Source organism: Chrysochloris asiatica, unplaced genomic scaffold (assembly GCF_000296735.1).
Source record: "Chrysochloris asiatica unplaced genomic scaffold, ChrAsi1.0 scaffold00021, whole genome shotgun sequence".
In the NCBI taxonomy this organism is placed as follows: Eukaryota; Metazoa; Chordata; class Mammalia; order Afrosoricida; family Chrysochloridae; genus Chrysochloris; species Chrysochloris asiatica.
Window position 1 is genome coordinate 27,240,279 of NW_006408539.1, and position 6,987 is coordinate 27,247,265.

Genomic DNA, 6,987 nt, shown 5'->3' on the forward strand with positions numbered 1-6,987 from the left:
TTTGAAGCATTTTATAATCATTTTTCTGAATTCCTTCTAAGGCATTTCCAAGGCCTGCCCTCCTTCTGTAATGTAATCCAGGTCTACCTCTAGGTCTTTTGTCTCAGACATTTTATCTTGTTTCTGGACATGTGCTGATATGGTCATCTGCTTTTGCTTCTTGGATATGTTTAGTTTTTATCTGTGGCCTTAATACTTGAGTATTTGTTTTGGTATTTTTTATGCTTTCTGATTGCTTCCAGGTAGATGTGACCAGGATGTGGGCTACCCTTTTCATTTTTCTTATTACTTAACTCAGAGTAATGTTCACTGTTGTTGTCTGTTTCCCTGGTATACGGTAGTTGGTATTGGTTCTTGCCTGGGTTTTAGTGTTTTATAGACTGTGATTTTAGCTTGATTATGTGGCAGTAGATGCTGTCTCTTCTTGGGTAATAGAGGGAGAGAAAGAGTCCTCCAAAAGTAGAAGGGAGAACATAAAACAGCAAAACAGCACCAGCAAAAACAAAACAAAAACAAAAACAAGGAAAACAAGAACAAACAAACAAACAAAAAAACAAAACTAGACTGAATACTGTAGTCTATAATCATGGATGGAAGAGTAGAAAAAAAAAAATCTGTGGCTCTGGTAGCCTAGTGGTTACGAATTGGGCTGTGAACCACAAGGTCAGCAGTTCAAAACTACCAGCTGTCCCTTGGGAGAAAGATGAGGCGTTCTGCTCCTGCAAAGATCCACAGCCTCAAAAACCCTGTACAGGGTCGCTATGAATCAGAACTGACTACATGGCACACATCCAGCCAACAATATGAGTATGTCTTTTTCCCTTCAAAACTGCCTGAGATATTTCAAGATGCCACTGTTGGTTGTTATGCTATACCTCAGGATTTAATTTAATTTTCTGCCTTTTTGCTTTTAAGCTCTCTTTCCCTTTCTACACCCCTGTCCTGGCCTTTCTCATAAAAAACTACAACAACAACAACAACAAAAACAAAAACAACAGTTCAGGGCCAGCTCTTGGGCTTAGTGTATCTGTTCGCATGCATGGCAGAAGAATCCCACCCCCACACCCCAGTGGTGTGGGTGGGGGTTGTCCACTCTTGCCATTTGCTCTCATCCAAGTCATCGGCTCTGGTCCCCTGAGCCTGGCAGATTCAAAAGTCTGTGATTTCTTACATTTGCCACAAGTTCCACTAGCTATAAGTCTTCAAATCTTTTAAATATTCCTGTTTCTGGGTTCCAAGTTTTAGAGCTCTGCCTTGGATCTTTTGCCTGGTATTCTGTGGTATGGCTGACAGCTAACTTCACTGCACCTCCACCCTAGCTGCCATCAAGCCCTGCCCCTGGCAATTCTTATTTTAAAGCAAATATGTGAACAAGGAGCGAGAATGGGAAGTGAAAGTAAGTTGGGGAGTAAGGAGAAAGAGATTTTGCTGTATTTTTACTTTTTATAGTATTACAATAATCAAAAAGGGATGAACACAACTACTAGGCAGGCCAATGGACTCAACACTCTGAAAATCTATAGTAACACTCATTTTCTTCTGTATGAAACAAGAACTATGTTAGTTGTGGATACATTATAGGAATGTATGTGTATGTATTGGATTGATTCTTATCCAACTTCAACTACCCACTCTCCTGGAGTTGATTTTGACTCATACCAGCCCTACAGGACATAGTAGGTCTACCCTTCTGGAGAGGAACTGTAAGAATAGGCATTGGACATCAAAGTCGGGTTGATCCATAACATTTGCAGTTCAAAACTCACCAGCTGCTCCTCAGAAAACCTATACAGGGTCACTACGAGTTGGAACTGACTCAACAGCATTTAATAACAACATTATTCTCCATAGGGTTTCAGAGATTGTAAATCTATACATAAACAGACAGCCACATCCTTTGCCCATCTAGTGGCCAGTAGATTGAACTGCTGATCTTGTGTGTAGTAGGCCAAGGCTTAGCCCAGTGTACTACCTGGGCTCCTTCTACTTTAACTAGTCAAGAAATGCTCCTTGTTTATCGGGCCTCAGCTACCAGCATTTATTTCACAAAGTCTAATTGGATGTACACTACTTTTAGCACAAGATGCTATTTTTATTGTTCTGTTAAGATAAATTTTAAATGATTTTAACTGCTTTGCTTGTATAGCTGGAAATTCCAAGCATGAGGTTGAAGATCAACTGGTCTGTTAAGTTAGAAACATCCTGGACTTCTCCCACTGGTGTATCTAGTGATATTGACGATGAATGGTAGATTCACCCAGGTAGCAGAATACAGAGGACTGGCATTCTAAGTTAAAGAAATCTTTGATATGTTTAGGCATGATTTTAAAAAATACTATCTGTGTACTTTTGGGACAGTAGAAGTGAATTGAAAATTGATGCCAGATTTTTAGCCTGATAGAGAACATAAGGTATACAAATGGAAAATACAAAACAGTGAGACTGCACATGATAATTGAACATTTTCTCTTGCATTTCTAGGAAGTACTAGTTTGATTATGACACTTCAGGACCAGCTGACTTAGTGACATAATGAACAGAGAACATCTTTAGTTCTTAGGACTTTCATAGCTACATAGTGGAATTCTCAGATGATTTTATATAACAGTGATGATTTTCACAGTCTCTGACTTGTACAGCTTACTATGTATGAAAGCATCTGGTCACATTATAAATGTTGTTGTTATGGCTAAGTAAATGTTGTCTCAGTTCTGACCCATAGCAACCCTGTATAGGGTTTCTGAGGAGCAGTTGGTGAGCTTGAGCCACCGACCTTGCGATTCAAATCGACTTTGCAGTCCATCGCTTTTAACCCACAGCACCACACCAAGACTCCGCATTCTAAATGGTGGTGGTAGTAGTGTGCTATGGAGTCGGTTCTGACCCATAATGACCCTGGATAGGGTTTCCAAGGCTGTAAATCTTTACAGGAACAGAAAGCCATGTCTTTTCCCCACAGAACGGATGGTAGTTTTGAACTGCTGACCTTGAGGTCAGTTGCCCGATGCCTAACCAGTACACTACCAGAGCTCTTTACATTATATAAATAGAAAAAAATTATATCTCACAGTCATTTGGTATTTAGGGATTGAATTCTAGCTGATGGAACAACCCAGAATGCAGATATCTTAAGGAAATTCAACTATATAATTATTAAACATTTGGTGGTGTTGTTGTTAAGTGATGGCGAGTTTGTTCCAATGGTTTAAATCTTTGCAGGAGCAGAAACCTTCGTCTTTCTCTTTCAGAGTGGCTGGTGGTCTTGAATAGTGGACCATGTGGTTTGTAGTCCAATGCTTATCCATGGAGCCACCATGCTCCCCAGTTGACAAGGCCTTCTCCAGAATCTAACCCTCAGCAGGCAGATAAATATTCAATATTTTGGAAAACAATTTCCTCCAGCCATGCTAAGATTAACAAACTGATAAAAAAAAAGTTGGTAAAGTTACTTCTTTTCAGTAGTTCAATGATTAAATAAATCCACCACCACTAAATCCATTCTAACTCATATGGATCCTATATAGGGTTTCCAAGGCAGTGAATCTTTACAAGAACAAATAGCCTCATTTTTCTCTTATAGAGAAGCTGGTGAGCTTAAACTGTCAACCTTGCCATTAGCAGTTAGATTTGGGTGAATTGCGGATTAATGATACTATCAGTTAATGTTGGTAAATTGATAGTTGATTATCAAAGGATCATGCTTCAGAAGACATAATTTTTTTTTTTTTTTCCTATGTCCTTACATCCGAGCCCTGAAGGCAGAGTCCATTCCCAGCTGGGCTGCTAGTGTCAAGGTCAGCAGTTGGGATCTACCAGGCACTACTTCTGTAAAGATTTATTGCCTCAGAAGCAAACTTCACATAACTACCACCACCACCACATCATCTAAAGGAAATGAAAGGGTCACTCTATCTAGTCTCCATTTTCAGACAATTTAACAACAACAAAGCAATTTTAATTTACTAAATTCTTGTTTTGTAGTGGGTTGCCGCTGGACTTCTAACTGCAAGGTCAGAAGTTCTAATCCATCAGCCACTCCATGGGAAAGAGAATAGATTTTCTGCTCCCTTAAAAATGTACAGCCCTGAAACCTGCGCAGAATTGCTATGAATCTGAACCACCACCAACCACGATGTTTTACTAGCAGTAATAATAACTTGCTTTTCTAGAACTTTAGGAAAAATTAAACTCACTCAGCTTGAGAGTAAAAGCGTTATTGTCATACATCTGAAAAGATATTATTTTAGAAAAAAAAAACAAACAAAAGCATTGGTTTAGATGGCAAGAGTTTAAAAAAACTGTATACTGCCTTTTACTGTTCAATGTAAGTATCGAGAGAAGAACAGACTTAGAATTTTTAAAAGAAGTGCTTCTCTGTTTTTTTGCAAGCCAATGTTTATTGCTTTAACTATTTTTAAATGCAATGAATGTAAGGAATACTGCTCATATGTGTGTCTTTGTAGGGGAACGTCAAATATATTTGTTTGCAGAAGGAATGAAAAAAAAAAAAAATCCTGATTACCAACAATTATATTGGGTGGAAGAAAATCACAAATAAATGTAGGGCATTTAAAAAATTATTCATATAGTTTTAACCTAGATTTTCACTAAGCAATTTTATGGACATATAAGCTTTTACTAAGTTATGGTAAATTACTACATAAACACATAAAAACTACATAAAAACAACATCTTTGATTAAATAAGAGTGTGGATCGAGAAAAGGAGTTAAACAGCACCTGAAATTATTTGCAGCTGTAAACACTGTTTCTATCATTAATAAATAGAGTATTGGTCTGTTCTGTAAAGATAACCAGTATGTTCCAAATAAATAATATGCATTGAATACACTGAACTAGATTTTGAGTAATTACGGTATTCAGATTTCTTCTGTGCTGTTGCGTTCTTTTACAAACAATAGACTACACACCACAAAGCAGATGGCTAGAAACAAGAAAATAATCAGTTTAGAAATTATTCAAACTCAAAGTAGCACCAATAGTAAATATAAGATAATTAGCAGTATGGGCTACAGTTGCAACTCTTTACTCAGTTAAATGATTTTTTTGTGCATTGGATTTTTCATTAGGAAATGCCTATTCACTACCCTTTATGTGCAGAGCACTGAAAAGATTACTTTAAAGAATACAGAGATTGGACCGTCCTGGAGTCTGTTTGACAAGAGAATGAACAATTCTAATAATTCTAGGAATTGTAGTTAGGTGCTGACTTATTTAGACACATAATTGATTCCCACCTATATGACAGAGTAGATTGGCCCCTAGAATTTCCTAGGTTGTCATCGTTACAGACACATAAAGCAATAACTGTGAGGCTGGTGCAGTGCAGGACTGTGTTTCCTTCTGTTGTACAAAAGATCAGGATGAGACTGAACTCACATGCTATCACCCAACAACAAAAACACAATATTTATAGAAACAGGTTTCCTTGTCTTTTAACCTGCAAAGCCACTGGGTGATCTTGAACTGCCAAACTTTGTAACCCTTGCATTCCTATTTGGTCCTGGCTTAATACGAGCATTGTTGAGAGTGGCCTTCCTGCCAAACTAGCTCATGGAGACCCAAAGTGTGTAGAGTAGAACAGGGCTCCATAGAGGTTTATTGTTTGTTTGTTTTTAGTTTTTCTTGCGAATTGAGTGATAGTCTACATGAAAGAACATCAGCTTTATACTCCTCCCATCGTACTTTATCTTATTACAATGACCACAATCCCCTCCATGCATTATCATTCAACAGCATTTGTTTCCATTCCCTCTGTTTTTTGTTTTGTTTTGTTTTTTTTTTTTTTACACTAAAGCACTCAGGAATATACAACCACTCAAACAACAAAAGGGCATATTCTGAAAGCCTGCCCCTTGGCTGCCAGCACACAGCCCCTCTCCCTCCCATAGTCTGAGTCCTCAGCTGCTCCATCTGTCCACATCATCGTCTCTGTCTCCATCTCTGGTGTTGCTGCCTCTCTGGATAGGGTCCTGCACTCCGCTCTTCTCTCTTGATGGTCTCAGGGTCCTCCGCTCCTGGACTGCAAGATCAACCAGAACTCTCCTTTTGTTACAAAATGTCTACCTTTACTTTTGCAACATTCACAATCAGTCCTGATACCAATTATTCACTATTGAACCACAAGAGTCTTATTCCCATCTCCTTTCACCAGTCCCATCTAGAAAGGTTGGAAACCACTCAGTGGAGATTCTACTTTCCCCAACACCCTCTGAAACTAATATCCCTCTTGAAATCTTATAAGCCAGTCACTTCGTGCCTTTGTAGCTGCCTCCCCCCTCCCCCGCATTTTGGGTAGCCAATGTCTAAGTTGCCCATCTCTGTCAAACCTATGTACAGTGGGGGTGGGAATGATCCTTGCTGTAAAGATTTGTTCCCTCTTTTAAGCTACTAAATCCATAAGTATAGGTCAAGTTTATCAAATTGTAGTGGATTGCACTGTTTTTCCTCTTATTTCTTCCTCTCGTCGAGTTCTGATCATCCAACCATTGAAGCCAGGTCAAATGGGTACTATCTGAAAGCATGGGCATTCTTGTGCATCTCCCCTCACTTCGTATCAGCTGGACACTACACTCTCCACTCTAGTCCTCTGTGGCCATGTCCCTGTCCATGGGCTTAGGAGTACCCAGGTCTGGATATACTGCTGGTCAATCCAGGTTGACAGGAGTCTATTGAACGCAGTCGGATTTAGTTTACAGCTTCATTGCTGTTTTTTACCCACTTCCCCTTATCAGTAGACAAATGTGGTCACCAGCAAGATTCCATGCCTGTTTGTGTAGTCCCTTTTTTGTTTCAGTCTTGGAAGGGGGTTCGCCCTGAGGGGACTTGGTTACTTGTCTTAATGGCTCCCCAGTGAATAATTTGCTTGTTCATGTTATTATTGTTTTTTATTTTTCCTGCTGGTCTTTTTTTCAAGAATTATCTTCTGTTCCTCTAGCTGCTCCAGGCTGGTCTGCTTGTCTTTTCA